Source organism: Hyla sarda, unplaced genomic scaffold (assembly GCF_029499605.1).
Source record: "Hyla sarda isolate aHylSar1 unplaced genomic scaffold, aHylSar1.hap1 scaffold_493, whole genome shotgun sequence".
NCBI lineage: Eukaryota > Metazoa > Chordata > Amphibia > Anura > Hylidae > Hyla > Hyla sarda.
In genome coordinates, this window is record NW_026610504.1 from 1 (window position 1) to 17873 (window position 17873).

The following is a 17873-nucleotide window of genomic DNA, read 5'->3' on the forward strand; positions in this document are numbered from 1 at the left end:
GGGTTGTTGTTGTTTACACTCTGCAAGGCCTGTGGAAGTGAGTGACATCATAGCACTGTAGTTCTGAGGGTTCTAGATGGATGCAACAATCTCCTGTTGCTTCTATGAAGGCCATAATAGACGACATCACCAAACAGCTCCATAGTCACATACACAGCAAAGGAGAGATGTTGTTTACACCTAGTGATGTCAGTGGTATTGAGTGACATCACAGCACAGTGCTAAGGCTCCTGGGCCTGGACACAGCAGCGGCTGCAATATCTCAACGGAGAATACGTTTATATATATGTGTGTGTGTGCGCGTATATATATATATATATATATATATATATATATATACATATATATATTTCTCCGCCGAAATCACTTTTAAACCCATTTCCACCTTTTTTTCCCTTCTCTTCCTCTTACTTTTTTTTCACGTTTTTTTACGTTTTTCTCCTTTTCGCCTCTTTTCTGGGCGTATTATTCTTCTTTTTCTTCTTTTTTTTCGTCTAATGCATACCCCATCAGTGCAGCAATGCTTATTCAATACCGCCAGCAGATGGAGACACTGGGGGATAATTTTCTAAGGATTTATACTGATTTTTCCTGTCTGAATTTGTCGCACAGAAAGTTGCAGGCCAAATATGTGTGACATTTCTGCGACTTTAGCTTCTAGAGCATTTTTACAACATTATACATAGGTGCTGAATACATAAAAAGCGACTGTTCAGCGACAGACAAGTCGCATCGGCTGAAAGTAGGCCAGAATGTCAGTCCATGTTGGAGCAGGTTTAGATACAGTCTAAAGTATAGATCTCAAAGTCTGTGCACAGAATTTAGCAAGGGCCTCGCACCTTCTGATGCATCAGGTAGGTGCACAATAGCATAGCCTAACCCTCTGTACTTTGGTCTATATTGATGCGGGACATAGACAGCCAGCTGATGACCAATCCATTAGTGCAATGGATGGCTGGAAGCATTTGTCTTTGCCTTTGCAATACCACAGAAGCAATGCATGGTCAATGTACAGCAATGACACACCTGTGTGAACAGCCAGGAGACCCCCCCCCCCCCCCATGTTATGTTACATAGTTACATAGTTAGTACGGTCGAAAAAAGACATATGTCCATCAAGTTCAACCAGGGAATTAAGGGGTAGGGGTGTGGCGCGATATTGGGGAAGGGATGAGATTTTATATTTCTTCATAAGCATTAATCTTATTTTGTCAATTAGGAACATTCAGCACCCACCCGCTATCAAGGCAGCTGCCTATCATGTCATGCCCTACCTGCACAGGTGTGCTGGCTACTCAAATGATCCAATTAAGGAGGCCATTTAGTCAGCAGCAGCAGAAGTCCTGTGCCTGGACGCTCCAACAGCGGCCAGACACAAGCAGAAGCAGAAGACAGCAGAAGCAGCAGAAGCAGCAGCAGCACCACCTTTTGTTTTTTGGCTGCAGCAGCAGCAAGGCCCACAGGGCTGGCTAGCTGGCTAGCCAGCAAGCAGGTAGCAATGAAAGTAGGAATCTTTCTTTTTAACCCTGTAAGGGGGTGGTGCACTGTACCCGAAGATACTGCCATATCGGGTCAATGCATAGGGCGACGGAAGCAAGCTTCGAAATCGGCCCCCGTTCTCAAAAATCCATTTAATATATGGTCCCCAGATAGGGGACGTATCAGATATTAAACTGATAAGAACAGATACTACACTTGATCTTAGCCAAAAGGCCGAGAAGCGATAACCGTGAAAGGGGCGGGCCCAACAAGGTGCCCTTCATGGGCACTATCACTGCTTGCTGTCAGGGAGGCTGCCAGACAATTTTCCATGCACACTCTGGGCTGGGGGGCAGTCAACCACCAGTACACACAGCAGAACCTAAACCCATACCATTATTGCTAAGCAGCAAGACAGGGGCCCATTGCACTCCCACGGGGCCTTTTTAAATGCAATCCATAACCCGGATTTGCCAGGAACCCTTCTTACTCCTCCTACTTGCATGTGACACTGGGCTTAGGATCTGCATAGGAAACACACACACAAGCACACACCTACCTTTGTTGCCTGCAGATGCCTCCTTGGCTGTCCCCAAACGGTATCAAACCAACACCCACGGGAAGCTGTAAGCATAGAGGACATGCCTGCACCCCATTGGACTTACCTGTGTGGGTTAAACCCGGGTTATTTGACAACCTATGGCGGTGATGGTTCTGCTCAGGCAGAGCAGTGCTGATGCTCCTCATAAAGCTGTCGCTGCTGTGAAGGTTCTAGGTGACATCACAAATCCCTATGGTTACATACACAACAAAGCTGGGTTGTTGTTGTTTACACTCTGCAAGGCCTGTGGAAGTGAGTGACATCATAGCACTGTAGTTCTGAGGGTTCTAGATGGATGCAACAATCTCCTGTTGCTTCTATGAAGGCCATAATAGACGACATCACCAAACAGCTCCATAGTCACATACACAGCAAAGGAGAGATGTTGTTTACACCTAGTGATGTCAGTGGTATTGAGTGACATCACAGCACAGTGCTAAGGCTCCTGGGCCTGGACACAGCAGCGGCTGCAATATCTCAACGGAGAATACGTTTATATATATGTGTGTGTGTGCGCGTATATATATATATATATATATATATATATATATATATATATATATTTCTCCGCCGAAATCACTTTTAAACCCATTTCCACCTTTTTTTCCCTTCTCTTCCTCTTACTTTTTTTTCACTTTTTTTACGTTTTTCTCCTTTTCGCCTCTTTTCTGGGCGTATTATTCTTCTTTTTCTTCTTTTTTTTCGTCTAATGCATACCCCATCAGTGCAGCAATGCTTATTCAATACCGCCAGCAGATGGAGACACTGGGGGATAATTTTCTAAGGATTTATACTGATTTTTCCTGTCTGAATTTGTCGCACAGAAAGTTGCAGGCCAAATATGTGTGACATTTCTGCGACTTTAGCTTCTAGAGCATTTTTACAACATTATACATAGGTGCTGAATACATAAAAAGCGACTGTTCAGCGACAGACAAGTCGCATCGGCTGAAAGTAGGCCAGAATGTCAGTCCATGTTGGAGCAGGTTTAGATACAGTCTAAAGTATAGATCTCAAAGTCTGTGCACAGAATTTAGCAAGGGCCTCGCACCTTCTGATGCATCAGGTAGGTGCACAATAGCATAGCCTAACCCTCTGTACTTTGGTCTATATTGATGCGGGACATAGACAGCCAGCTGATGACCAATCCATTAGTGCAATGGATGGCTGGAAGCATTTGTCTTTGCCTTTGCAATACCACAGAAGCAATGCATGGTCAATGTACAGCAATGACACACCTGTGTGAACAGCCAGGAGACCCCCCCCCCCCCCATGTTATGTTACATAGTTACATAGTTAGTACGGTCGAAAAAAGACATATGTCCATCAAGTTCAACCAGGGAATTAAGGGGTAGGGGTGTGGCGCGATATTGGGGAAGGGATGAGATTTTATATTTCTTCATAAGCATTAATCTTATTTTGTCAATTAGGAACATTCAGCACCCACCCGCTATCAAGGCAGCTGCCTATCATGTCATGCCCTACCTGCACAGGTGTGCTGGCTACTCAAATGATCCAATTAAGGAGGCCATTTAGTCAGCAGCAGCAGAAGTCCTGTGCCTGGACGCTCCAACAGCGGCCAGACACAAGCAGAAGCAGAAGCAGCAGAAGCAGCAGCAGCACCACCTTTTGTTTTTTGGCTGCAGCAGCAGCAAGGCCCACAGGGCTGGCTAGCTGGCTAGCCAGCAAGCAGGTAGCAATGAAAGTAGGAATCTTTCTTTTTAACCCTGTAAGGGGGTGGTGCACTGTACCCGAAGATACTGCCATATCGGGTCAATGCATAGGGCGACGGAAGCAAGCTTCGAAATCGGCCCCCGTTCTCAAAAATCCATTTAATATATGGTCCCCAGATAGGGGACGTATCAGATATTAAACTGATAAGAACAGATACTACACTTGATCTTAGCCAAAAGGCCGAGAAGCGATAACCGTGAAAGGGGCGGGCCCAACAAGGTGCCCTTCATGGGCACTATCACTGCTTGCTGTCAGGGAGGCTGCCAGACAATTTTCCATGCACACTCTGGGCTGGGGGGCAGTCAACCATCAGTACACACAGCAGAACCTAAACCCATACCATTATTGCTAAGCAGCAAGATAGGGGCCCATTGCACTCCCACGGGGCCTTTTTAAATGCAATCCATAACCCGGATTTGTCAGGAACCCTTCTTACTCCTCCTACTTGCATGTGACACTGGGCTTAGGATCTGCATAGGAAACACACACACAAGCACACACCTACCTTTGTTGCCTGCAGATGCCTCCTTGGCTGTCCCCAAACGGTATCAAACCAACACCCACGGGAAGCTGTAAGCATAGAGGACATGCCTGCACCCCATTGGACTTACCTGTGTGGGTTAAACCCGGGTTATTTGACAACCTATGGCGGTGATGGTTCTGCTCAGGCAGAGCAGTGCTGATGCTCCTCATAAAGCTGTCGCTGCTGTGAAGGTTCTAGGTGACATCACAAATCCCTATGGTTACATACACAACAAAGCTGGGTTGTTGTTGTTTACACTCTGCAAGGCCTGTGGAAGTGAGTGACATCATAGCACTGTAGTTCTGAGGGTTCTAGATGGATGCAACAATCTCCTGTTGCTTCTATGAAGGCCATAATAGACGACATCACCAAACAGCTCCATAGTCACATACACAGCAAAGGAGAGATGTTGTTTACACCTAGTGATGTCAGTGGTATTGAGTGACATCACAGCACAGTGCTAAGGCTCCTGGGCCTGGACACAGCAGCGGCTGCAATATCTCAACGGAGAATACGTTTATATATATGTGTGTGTGTGCGCGTATATATATATATATATATATATATATATATATATATATATATTTCTCCGCCGAAATCACTTTTAAACCCATTTCCACCTTTTTTTCCCTTCTCTTCCTCTTACTTTTTTTTCACGTTTTTTTACGTTTTTCTCCTTTTCGCCTCTTTTCTGGGCGTATTATTCTTCTTTTTCTTCTTTTTTTTCGTCTAATGCATACCCCATCAGTGCAGCAATGCTTATTCAATACCGCCAGCAGATGGAGACACTGGGGGATAATTTTCTAAGGATTTATACTGATTTTTCCTGTCTGAATTTGTCGCACAGAAAGTTGCAGGCCAAATATGTGTGACATTTCTGCGACTTTAGCTTCTAGAGCATTTTTACAACATTATACATAGGTGCTGAATACATAAAAAGCGACTGTTCAGCGACAGACAAGTCGCATCGGCTGAAAGTAGGCCAGAATGTCAGTCCATGTTGGAGCAGGTTTAGATACAGTCTAAAGTATAGATCTCAAAGTCTGTGCACAGAATTTAGCAAGGGCCTCGCACCTTCTGATGCATCAGGTAGGTGCACAATAGCATAGCCTAACCCTCTGTACTTTGGTCTATATTGATGCGGGACATAGACAGCCAGCTGATGACCAATCCATTAGTGCAATGGATGGCTGGAAGCATTTGTCTTTGCCTTTGCAATACCACAGAAGCAATGCATGGTCAATGTACAGCAATGACACACCTGTGTGAACAGCCAGGAGACCCCCCCCCCCCCATGTTATGTTACATAGTTACATAGTTAGTACGGTCAAAAAAAGACATATGTCCATCAAGTTCAACCAGGGAATTAAGGGGTAGGGGTGTGGCGCGATATTGGGGAAGGGATGAGATTTTATATTTCTTCATAAGCATTAATCTTATTTTGTCAATTAGGAACATTCAGCACCCACCCGCTATCAAGGCAGCTGCCTATCATGTCATGCCCTACCTGCACAGGTGTGCTGGCTACTCAAATGATCCAATTAAGGAGGCCATTTAGTCAGCAGCAGCAGAAGTCCTGTGCCTGGACGCTCCAACAGCGGCCAGACACAAGCAGAAGCAGAAGCAGCAGAAGCAGCAGCAGCACCACCTTTTGTTTTTTGGCTGCAGCAGCAGCAAGGCCCACAGGGCTGGCTAGCTGGCTAGCCAGCAAGCAGGTAGCAATGAAAGTAGGAATCTTTCTTTTTAACCCTGTAAGGGGGTGGTGCACTGTACCCGAAGATACTGCCATATCGGGTCAATGCATAGGGCGACGGAAGCAAGCTTCGAAATCGGCCCCCGTTCTCAAAAATCCATTTAATATATGGTCCCCAGATAGGGGACGTATCAGATATTAAACTGATAAGAACAGATACTACACTTGATCTTAGCCAAAAGGCCGAGAAGCGATAACCGTGAAAGGGGCGGGCCCAACAAGGTGCCCTTCATGGGCACTATCACTGCTTGCTGTCAGGGAGGCTGCCAGACAATTTTCCATGCACACTCTGGGCTGGGGGGCAGTCAACCACCAGTACACACAGCAGAACCTAAACCCATACCATTATTGCTAAGCAGCAAGACAGGGGCCCATTGCACTCCCACGGGGCCTTTTTAAATGCAATCCATAACCCGGATTTGCCAGGAACCCTTCTTACTCCTCCTACTTGCATGTGACACTGGGCTTAGGATCTGCATAGGAAACACACACACAAGCACACACCTACCTTTGTTGCCTGCAGATGCCTCCTTGGCTGTCCCCAAACGGTATCAAACCAACACCCACGGGAAGCTGTAAGCATAGAGGACATGCCTGCACCCCATTGGACTTACCTGTGTGGGTTAAACCCGGGTTATTTGACAACCTATGGCGGTGATGGTTCTGCTCAGGCAGAGCAGTGCTGATGCTCCTCATAAAGCTGTCGCTGCTGTGAAGGTTCTAGGTGACATCACAAATCCCTATGGTTACATACACAACAAAGCTGGGTTGTTGTTGTTTACACTCTGCAAGGCCTGTGGAAGTGAGTGACATCATAGCACTGTAGTTCTGAGGGTTCTAGATGGATGCAACAATCTCCTGTTGCTTCTATGAAGGCCATAATAGACGACATCACCAAACAGCTCCATAGTCACATACACAGCAAAGGAGAGATGTTGTTTACACCTAGTGATGTCAGTGGTATTGAGTGACATCACAGCACAGTGCTAAGGCTCCTGGGCCTGGACACAGCAGCGGCTGCAATATCTCAACGGAGAATACGTTTATATATATGTGTGTGTGTGCGCGTATATATATATATATATATATATATATATATATATATATATATATTTCTCCGCCGAAATCACTTTTAAACCCATTTCCACCTTTTTTTCCCTTCTCTTCCTCTTACTTTTTTTTCACGTTTTTTTACGTTTTTCTCCTTTCCGCCTCTTTTCTGGGCGTATTATTCTTCTTTTTCTTCTTTTTTTTCGTCTAATGCATACCCCATCAGTGCAGCAATGCTTATTCAATACCGCCAGCAGATGGAGACACTGGGGGATAATTTTCTAAGGATTTATACTGATTTTTCCTGTCTGAATTTGTCGCACAGAAAGTTGCAGGCCAAATATGTGTGACATTTCTGCGACTTTAGCTTCTAGAGCATTTTTACAACATTATACATAGGTGCTGAATACATAAAAAGCGACTGTTCAGCGACAGACAAGTCGCATCGGCTGAAAGTAGGCCAGAATGTCAGTCCATGTTGGAGCAGGTTTAGATACAGTCTAAAGTATAGATCTCAAAGTCTGTGCACAGAATTTAGCAAGGGCCTCGCACCTTCTGATGCATCAGGTAGGTGCACAATAGCATAGCCTAACCCTCTGTACTTTGGTCTATATTGATGCGGGACATAGACAGCCAGCTGATGACCAATCCATTAGTGCAATGGATGGCTGGAAGCATTTGTCTTTGCCTTTGCAATACCACAGAAGCAATGCATGGTCAATGTACAGCAATGACACACCTGTGTGAACAGCCAGGAGACCCCCCCCCCCCCCCCCATGTTATGTTACATAGTTACATAGTTAGTACGGTCGAAAAAAGACATATGTCCATCAAGTTCAACCAGGGAATTAAGGGGTAGGGGTGTGGCGCGATATTGGGGAAGGGATGAGATTTTATATTTCTTCATAAGCATTAATCTTATTTTGTCAATTAGGAACATTCAGCACCCACCCGCTATCAAGGCAGCTGCCTATCATGTCATGCCCTACCTGCACAGGTGTGCTGGCTACTCAAATGATCCAATTAAGGAGGCCATTTAGTCAGCAGCAGCAGAAGTCCTGTGCCTGGACGCTCCAACAGCGGCCAGACACAAGCAGAAGCAGAAGCAGCAGAAGCAGCAGCAGCACCACCTTTTGTTTTTTGGCTGCAGCAGCAGCAAGGCCCACAGGGCTGGCTAGCTGGCTAGCCAGCAAGCAGGTAGCAATGAAAGTAGGAATCTTTCTTTTTAACCCTGTAAGGGGGTGGTGCACTGTACCCGAAGATACTGCCATATCGGGTCAATGCATAGGGCGACGGAAGCAAGCTTCGAAATCGGCCCCCGTTCTCAAAAATCCATTTAATATATGGTCCCCAGATAGGGGACGTATCAGATATTAAACTGATAAGAACAGATACTACACTTGATCTTAGCCAAAAGGCCGAGAAGCGATAACCGTGAAAGGGGCGGGCCCAACAAGGTGCCCTTCATGGGCACTATCACTGCTTGCTGTCAGGGAGGCTGCCAGACAATTTTCCATGCACACTCTGGGCTGGGGGGCAGTCAACCACCAGTACACACAGCAGAACCTAAACCCATACCATTATTGCTAAGCAGCAAGACAGGGGCCCATTGCACTCCCACGGGGCCTTTTTAAATGCAATCCATAACCCGGATTTGCCAGGAACCCTTCTTACTCCTCCTACTTGCATGTGACACTGGGCTTAGGATCTGCATAGGAAACACACACACAAGCACACACCTACCTTTGTTGCCTGCAGATGCCTCCTTGGCTGTCCCCAAACGGTATCAAACCAACACCCACGGGAAGCTGTAAGCATAGAGGACATGCCTGCACCCCATTGGACTTACCTGTGTGGGTTAAACCCGGGTTATTTGACAACCTATGGCGGTGATGGTTCTGCTCAGGCAGAGCAGTGCTGATGCTCCTCATAAAGCTGTCGCTGCTGTGAAGGTTCTAGGTGACATCACAAATCCCTATGGTTACATACACAACAAAGCTGGGTTGTTGTTGTTTACACTCTGCAAGGCCTGTGGAAGTGAGTGACATCATAGCACTGTAGTTCTGAGGGTTCTAGATGGATGCAACAATCTCCTGTTGCTTCTATGAAGGCCATAATAGACGACATCACCAAACAGCTCCATAGTCACATACACAGCAAAGGAGAGATGTTGTTTACACCTAGTGATGTCAGTGGTATTGAGTGACATCACAGCACAGTGCTAAGGCTCCTGGGCCTGGACACAGCAGCGGCTGCAATATCTCAACGGAGAATACGTTTATATATATGTGTGTGTGTGCGCGTATATATATATATATATATATATATATATATTTCTCCGCCGAAATCACTTTTAAACCCATTTCCACCTTTTTTTCCCTTCTCTTCCTCTTACTTTTTTTTCACGTTTTTTTACGTTTTTCTCCTTTTCGCCTCTTTTCTGGGCATATTATTCTTCTTTTTCTTCTTTTTTTTCGTCTAATGCATACCCCATCAGTGCAGCAATGCTTATTCAATACCGCCAGCAGATGGAGACACTGGGGGATAATTTTCTAAGGATTTATACTGATTTTTCCTGTCTGAATTTGTCGCACAGAAAGTTGCAGGCCAAATATGTGTGACATTTCTGCGACTTTAGCTTCTAGAGCATTTTTACAACATTATACATAGGTGCTGAATACATAAAAAGCGACTGTTCAGCGACAGACAAGTCGCATCGGCTGAAAGTAGGCCAGAATGTCAGTCCATGTTGGAGCAGGTTTAGATACAGTCTAAAGTATAGATCTCAAAGTCTGTGCACAGAATTTAGCAAGGGCCTCGCACCTTCTGATGCATCAGGTAGGTGCACAATAGCATAGCCTAACCCTCTGTACTTTGGTCTATATTGATGCGGGACATAGACAGCCAGCTGATGACCAATCCATTAGTGCAATGGATGGCTGGAAGCATTTGTCTTTGCCTTTGCAATACCACAGAAGCAATGCATGGTCAATGTACAGCAATGACACACCTGTGTGAACAGCCAGGAGACCCCCCCCCCCCATGTTATGTTACATAGTTACATAGTTAGTACGGTCGAAAAAAGACATATGTCCATCAAGTTCAACCAGGGAATTAAGGGGTAGGGGTGTGGCGCGATATTGGGGAAGGGATGAGATTTTATATTTCTTCATAAGCATTAATCTTATTTTGTCAATTAGGAACATTCAGCACCCACCCGCTATCAAGGCAGCTGCCTATCATGTCATGCCCTACCTGCACAGGTGTGCTGGCTACTCAAATGATCCAATTAAGGAGGCCATTTAGTCAGCAGCAGCAGAAGTCCTGTGCCTGGACGCTCCAACAGCGGCCAGACACAAGCAGAAGCAGAAGCAGCAGAAGCAGCAGCAGCACCACCTTTTGTTTTTTGGCTGCAGCAGCAGCAGCAAGGCCCACAGGGCTGGCTAGCTGGCTAGCCAGCAAGCAGGTAGCAATGAAAGTAGGAATCTTTCTTTTTAACCCTGTAAGGGGGTGGTGCACTGTACCCGAAGATACTGCCATATCGGGTCAATGCATAGGGCGACGGAAGCAAGCTTCGAAATCGGCCCCCGTTCTCAAAAATCCATTTAATATATGGTCCCCAGATAGGGGACGTATCAGATATTAAACTGATAAGAACAGATTTTTTTTATCTAAAGCCGAGGAACGTGCTTTCGATTCACCGAAAGTGCAAGAAAAAGTGCAAACGTGTTACACTAAAAAAACGTGCACAAAGGATGCGGTCTATCGCAAGCCCTTCTCCGATAGGAGAGAGGCCCCCCAACAAACCTTACCCTTCGCCTCCGGACCAAAAGGTACCTGCGAGGTTCCAGGTTCGATGTCCCTTTTCGCCGAAGCTACTAGGGGACCACAAATGCTCCCGGCATCCCCCTTGGCGTTGGCCAAGGTATCTGCCCGCAGAGCCGATTACGGTAGGTACCCTGCCAAAGCAGGAGTACCCGGGGTGTTTGCAGGGAGGTGCGGAACCTAATGGCCACACACACCTCCCCTAGACCGCCAGGAGGGACACCCAGAAGGGCTACCGCATCCTGACAAATCCTGTGAACACACAACACGCAAAAAGTGACACAGTGAGACAAAAAAGAAATAAATAAGTGAATGTGTGCAGATATACTGCCCGGACATCCGGCCGGATCTATAAAAATTTCTCTGATCCTAGCCAGAAGGCCGGGAATCAAGAGGTGAGTGCCACAAGGTGAAGAGATTATGGTGCCCGTGCTTCAACTCAGTGAGTCTATTCTCCCAGTGAGTTTCGGCACCTCGGGGTCACCAATCCCCGAGGCACAAAAGTACCTCGGCTCTAGACCCTCTCAGCCTCATGGCGAGACCCGGAGGGAACAGGTCACATCGGGGCAGCCGTCGAGCTGATTCCTCAGAACCAGCCCCGGAAAGCCCTGGTACACCTGCATCCTCCATGCAGCACCCATCCCCACCAGCATGAAAACTGATAAGAACAGATACTACACTTGATCTTAGCCAAAAGGCCGAGAAGCGATAACCGTGAAAGGGGCGGGCCCAACAAGGTGCCCTTCATGGGCACTATCACTGCTTGCTGTCAGGGAGGCTGCCAGACAATTTTCCATGCACACTCTGGGCTGGGGGGCAGTCAACCACCAGTACACACAGCAGAACCTAAACCCATACCATTATTGCTAAGCAGCAAGACAGGGGCCCATTGCACTCCCACGGGGCCTTTTTAAATGCAATCCATAACCCGGATTTGCCAGGAACCCTTCTTACTCCTCCTACTTGCATGTGACACTGGGCTTAGGATCTGCATAGGAAACACACACACAAGCACACACCTACCTTTGTTGCCTGCAGATGCCTCCTTGGCTGTCCCCAAACGGTATCAAACCAACACCCACGGGAAGCTGTAAGCATAGAGGACATGCCTGCACCCCATTGGACTTACCTGTGTGGGTTAAACCCGGGTTATTTGACAACCTATGGCGGTGATGGTTCTGCTCAGGCAGAGCAGTGCTGATGCTCCTCATAAAGCTGTCGCTGCTGTGAAGGTTCTAGGTGACATCACAAATCCCTATGGTTACATACACAACAAAGCTGGGTTGTTGTTGTTTACACTCTGCAAGGCCTGTGGAAGTGAGTGACATCATAGCACTGTAGTTCTGAGGGTTCTAGATGGATGCAACAATCTCCTGTTGCTTCTATGAAGGCCATAATAGACGACATCACCAAACAGCTCCATAGTCACATACACAGCAAAGGAGAGATGTTGTTTACACCTAGTGATGTCAGTGGTATTGAGTGACATCACAGCACAGTGCTAAGGCTCCTGGGCCTGGACACAGCAGCGGCTGCAATATCTCAACGGAGAATACGTTTATATATATGTGTGTGTGTGCGCGTATATATATATATATATATATATATATATATATATATATATATATTTCTCCGCCGAAATCACTTTTAAACCCATTTCCACCTTTTTTTCCCTTCTCTTCCTCTTACTTTTTTTTCACGTTTTTTTACGTTTTTCTCCTTTTCGCCTCTTTTCTGGGCGTATTATTCTTCTTTTTCTTCTTTTTTTTCGTCTAATGCATACCCCATCAGTGCAGCAATGCTTATTCAATACCGCCAGCAGATGGAGACACTGGGGGATAATTTTCTAAGGATTTATACTGATTTTTCCTGTCTGAATTTGTCGCACAGAAAGTTGCAGGCCAAATATGTGTGACATTTCTGCGACTTTAGCTTCTAGAGCATTTTTACAACATTATACATAGGTGCTGAATACATAAAAAGCGACTGTTCAGCGACAGACAAGTCGCATCGGCTGAAAGTAGGCCAGAATGTCAGTCCATGTTGGAGCAGGTTTAGATACAGTCTAAAGTATAGATCTCAAAGTCTGTGCACAGAATTTAGCAAGGGCCTCGCACCTTCTGATGCATCAGGTAGGTGCACAATAGCATAGCCTAACCCTCTGTACTTTGGTCTATATTGATGCGGGACATAGACAGCCAGCTGATGACCAATCCATTAGTGCAATGGATGGCTGGAAGCATTTGTCTTTGCCTTTGCAATACCACAGAAGCAATGCATGGTCAATGTACAGCAATGACACACCTGTGTGAACAGCCAGGAGACCCCCCCCCCCCCATGTTATGTTACATAGTTACATAGTTAGTACGGTCGAAAAAAGACATATGTCCATCAAGTTCAACCAGGGAATTAAGGGGTAGGGGTGTGGCGCGATATTGGGGAAGGGATGAGATTTTATATTTCTTCATAAGCATTAATCTTATTTTGTCAATTAGGAACATTCAGCACCCACCCGCTATCAAGGCAGCTGCCTATCATGTCATGCCCTACCTGCACAGGTGTGCTGGCTACTCAAATGATCCAATTAAGGAGGCCATTTAGTCAGCAGCAGCAGAAGTCCTGTGCCTGGACGCTCCAACAGCGGCCAGACACAAGCAGAAGCAGAAGCAGCAGAAGCAGCAGCAGCACCACCTTTTGTTTTTTGGCTGCAGCAGCAGCAAGGCCCACAGGGCTGGCTAGCTGGCTAGCCAGCAAGCAGGTAGCAATGAAAGTAGGAATCTTTCTTTTTAACCCTGTAAGGGGGTGGTGCACTGTACCCGAAGATACTGCCATATCGGGTCAATGCATAGGGCGACGGAAGCAAGCTTCGAAATCGGCCCCCGTTCTCAAAAATCCATTTAATATATGGTCCCCAGATAGGGGACGTATCAGATATTAAACTGATAAGAACAGATACTACACTTGATCTTAGCCAAAAGGCCGAGAAGCGATAACCGTGAAAGGGGCGGGCCCAACAAGGTGCCCTTCATGGGCACTATCACTGCTTGCTGTCAGGGAGGCTGCCAGACAATTTTCCATGCACACTCTGGGCTGGGGGGCAGTCAACCACCAGTACACACAGCAGAACCTAAACCCATACCATTATTGCTAAGCAGCAAGACAGGGGCCCATTGCACTCCCACGGGGCCTTTTTAAATGCAATCCATAACCCGGATTTGCCAGGAACCCTTCTTACTCCTCCTACTTGCATGTGACACTGGGCTTAGGATCTGCATAGGAAACACACACACAAGCACACACCTACCTTTGTTGCCTGCAGATGCCTCCTTGGCTGTCCCCAAACGGTATCAAACCAACACCCACGGGAAGCTGTAAGCATAGAGGACATGCCTGCACCCCATTGGACTTACCTGTGTGGGTTAAACCCGGGTTATTTGACAACCTATGGCGGTGATGGTTCTGCTCAGGCAGAGCAGTGCTGATGCTCCTCATAAAGCTGTCGCTGCTGTGAAGGTTCTAGGTGACATCACAAATCCCTATGGTTACATACACAACAAAGCTGGGTTGTTGTTGTTTACACTCTGCAAGGCCTGTGGAAGTGAGTGACATCATAGCACTGTAGTTCTGAGGGTTCTAGATGGATGCAACAATCTCCTGTTGCTTCTATGAAGGCCATAATAGACGACATCACCAAACAGCTCCATAGTCACATACACAGCAAAGGAGAGATGTTGTTTACACCTAGTGATGTCAGTGGTATTGAGTGACATCACAGCACAGTGCTAAGGCTCCTGGGCCTGGACACAGCAGCGGCTGCAATATCTCAACGGAGAATACGTTTATATATATGTGTGTGTGTGCGCGTATATATATATATATATATATATATATATATATATATATATATTTCTCCGCCGAAATCACTTTTAAACCCATTTCCACCTTTTTTTCCCTTCTCTTCCTCTTACTTTTTTTTCACGTTTTTTTTACGTTTTTCTCCTTTTCGCCTCTTTTCTGGGCGTATTATTCTTCTTTTTCTTCTTTTTTTTCGTCTAATGCATACCCCATCAGTGCAGCAATGCTTATTCAATACCGCCAGCAGATGGAGACACTGGGGGATAATTTTCTAAGGATTTATACTGATTTTTCCTGTCTGAATTTGTCGCACAGAAAGTTGCAGGCCAAATATGTGTGACATTTCTGCGACTTTAGCTTCTAGAGCATTTTTACAACATTATACATAGGTGCTGAATACATAAAAAGCGACTGTTCAGCGACAGACAAGTCGCATCGGCTGAAAGTAGGCCAGAATGTCAGTCCATGTTGGAGCAGGTTTAGATACAGTCTAAAGTATAGATCTCAAAGTCTGTGCACAGAATTTAGCAAGGGCCTCGCACCTTCTGATGCATCAGGTAGGTGCACAATAGCATAGCCTAACCCTCTGTACTTTGGTCTATATTGATGCGGGACATAGACAGCCAGCTGATGACCAATCCATTAGTGCAATGGATGGCTGGAAGCATTTGTCTTTGCCTTTGCAATACCACAGAAGCAATGCATGGTCAATGTACAGCAATGACACACCTGTGTGAACAGCCAGGAGACCCCCCCCCCCCCCCCATGTTATGTTACATAGTTACATAGTTAGTACGGTCGAAAAAAGACATATGTCCATCAAGTTCAACCAGGGAATTAAGGGGTAGGGGTGTGGCGCGATATTGGGGAAGGGATGAGATTTTATATTTCTTCATAAGCATTAATCTTATTTTGTCAATTAGGAACATTCAGCACCCACCCGCTATCAAGGCAGCTGCCTATCATGTCATGCCCTACCTGCACAGGTGTGCTGGCTACTCAAATGATCCAATTAAGGAGGCCATTTAGTCAGCAGCAGCAGAAGTCCTGTGCCTGGACGCTCCAACAGCGGCCAGACACAAGCAGAAGCAGAAGCAGCAGAAGCAGCAGCAGCACCACCTTTTGTTTTTTGGCTGCAGCAGCAGCAAGGCCCACAGGGCTGGCTAGCTGGCTAGCCAGCAAGCAGGTAGCAATGAAAGTAGGAATCTTTCTTTTTAACCCTGTAAGGGGGTGGTGCACTGTACCCGAAGATACTGCCATATCGGGTCAATGCATAGGGCGACGGAAGCAAGCTTCGAAATCGGCCCCCGTTCTCAAAAATCCATTTAATATATGGTCCCCAGATAGGGGACGTATCAGATATTAAACTGATAAGAACAGATTTTTTTTTTTTTTTTTATCTAAAGCCGAGGAACGTGCTTTCAATTCACCCAAAGTGCAAGAAAAAGTGCAAACGTGTTACACTAAAAAAAACGTGCACAAAGGATGCGGTCTATCGCAAGCCCTTCTCCGATAGGAGAGAGGCCCCCCAACAAACCTTACCCTTCGCCTCCGGACCAAAAGGTACCTGCGAGGTTCCAGGTTCGATGTCCCTTTTCGCCGAAGCTACTAGGAGACCACAAATGCTCGCGGCATCCCCCTTGGCGTTAGCCAAGGTATCTGCCCGCAGAGCCGATTACGGTAGGTACCCTGCGAAGCAGGAGTACCCGGGGTGTTTGCAGGGAGGTGCGGAACCTAATGGCCACACACACCTCCCCTAGACCGCCAGGAGGGACACCCAGAAGGGCTACCGCATCCTGACAAATCCTGTGAACACACAACACGCAAAAAGTGACACAGTGAGACAAAAAATAAATAAATAAGTGAATGTGTGCAGATATACTGCCCGGACATCCGGCCGGATCTATAAAAATTTCTCTGATCCTAGCCAGAAGGCCGGGAATCAAGAGGTGAGTGCCACAAGGTGAAGAGATTATGGTGCCCGTGCTTCAACTCAGTGAGCCTATTCTCCCAGTGAGTTTCGGCACCTCGGGGTCACCACTCCCCGAGGCACAAAAGTACCTCGGCTCTAGACCCTCTCAGCCTCATGGCGAGACCCGGAGGGAACAGGTCACATCGGGGCAGCCGTCGAGCTGATTCCTCAGAACCAGCCCCGGAAAGCCCTGGTACACCTGCATCCTCCATGCAGCACCCATCCCCACCAGCATGAAAACTGATAAGAACAGATACTACACTTGATCTTAGCCAAAAGGCCGAGAAGCGATAACCGTGAAAGGGGCGGGCCCAACAAGGTGCCCTTCATGGGCACTATCACTGCTTGCTGTCAGGGAGGCTGCCAGACAATTTTCCATGCACACTCTGGGCTGGGGGGCAGTCAACCACCAGTACACACAGCAGAACCTAAACCCATACCATTATTGCTAAGCAGCAAGACAGGGGCCCATTGCACTCCCACGGGGCCTTTTTAAATGCAATCCATAACCCGGATTTGCCAGGAACCCTTCTTACTCCTCCTACTTGCATGTGACACTGGGCTTAGGATCTGCATAGGAAACACACACACAAGCACACACCTACCTTTGTTGCCTGCAGATGCCTCCTTGGCTGTCCCCAAACGGTATCAAACCAACACCCACGGGAAGCTGTAAGCATAGAGGACATGCCTGCACCCCATTGGACTTACCTGTGTGGGTTAAACCCGGGTTATTTGACAACCTATGGCGGTGATGGTTCTGCTCAGGCAGAGCAGTGCTGATGCTCCTCATAAAGCTGTCGCTGCTGTGAAGGTTCTAGGTGACATCACAAATCCCTATGGTTACATACACAACAAAGCTGGGTTGTTGTTGTTTACACTCTGCAAGGCCTGTGGAAGTGAGTGACATCATAGCACTGTAGTTCTGAGGGTTCTAGATGGATGCAACAATCTCCTGTTGCTTCTATGAAGGCCATAATAGACGACATCACCAAACAGCTCCATAGTCACATACACAGCAAAGGAGAGATGTTGTTTACACCTAGTGATGTCAGTGGTATTGAGTGACATCACAGCACAG

The 17873-nt window shown here is 46.7% G+C and overlaps 6 non-coding genes and 3 pseudogenes across 6 annotated transcripts; all 9 read right to left on the bottom strand.

The window, feature by feature from the left end:
* Nucleotides 1-1534: 1534 nt before the first annotated feature.
* On the bottom strand, nt 1535-1725 carry LOC130337244 (U2 spliceosomal RNA). The gene has a single exon (XR_008878178.1). It is a non-coding gene; the product is annotated as a U2 spliceosomal RNA (small nuclear RNA).
* Nucleotides 1726-3815: 2090 nt separating this feature from the next.
* LOC130337256 (U2 spliceosomal RNA) lies at nt 3816-4006 on the bottom strand. The gene has a single exon (XR_008878187.1). It is a non-coding gene; the product is annotated as a U2 spliceosomal RNA (small nuclear RNA).
* A 2088-nt stretch (nt 4007-6094) lies between these two features.
* On the bottom strand, nt 6095-6285 carry LOC130337268 (U2 spliceosomal RNA). Its single transcript, XR_008878191.1, has one exon. It is a non-coding gene; the product is annotated as a U2 spliceosomal RNA (small nuclear RNA).
* Nucleotides 6286-8379: 2094 nt separating this feature from the next.
* LOC130337278 (U2 spliceosomal RNA) lies at nt 8380-8570 on the bottom strand. The gene has a single exon (XR_008878192.1). It is a non-coding gene; the product is annotated as a U2 spliceosomal RNA (small nuclear RNA).
* A 2078-nt stretch (nt 8571-10648) lies between these two features.
* On the bottom strand, nt 10649-10829 carry LOC130337248 (U2 spliceosomal RNA; annotated as a pseudogene).
* A 686-nt stretch (nt 10830-11515) lies between these two features.
* LOC130337262 (U2 spliceosomal RNA) lies at nt 11516-11675 on the bottom strand (annotated as a pseudogene).
* A 2090-nt stretch (nt 11676-13765) lies between these two features.
* Nucleotides 13766-13956, bottom strand: LOC130337279 (U2 spliceosomal RNA). Its single transcript, XR_008878193.1, has one exon. It is a non-coding gene; the product is annotated as a U2 spliceosomal RNA (small nuclear RNA).
* A 2092-nt stretch (nt 13957-16048) lies between these two features.
* Nucleotides 16049-16231, bottom strand: LOC130337250 (U2 spliceosomal RNA). Its single transcript, XR_008878183.1, has one exon. It is a non-coding gene; the product is annotated as a U2 spliceosomal RNA (small nuclear RNA).
* Nucleotides 16232-16924: 693 nt separating this feature from the next.
* LOC130337263 (U2 spliceosomal RNA) lies at nt 16925-17084 on the bottom strand (annotated as a pseudogene).
* Nucleotides 17085-17873: the final 789 nt, after the last annotated feature.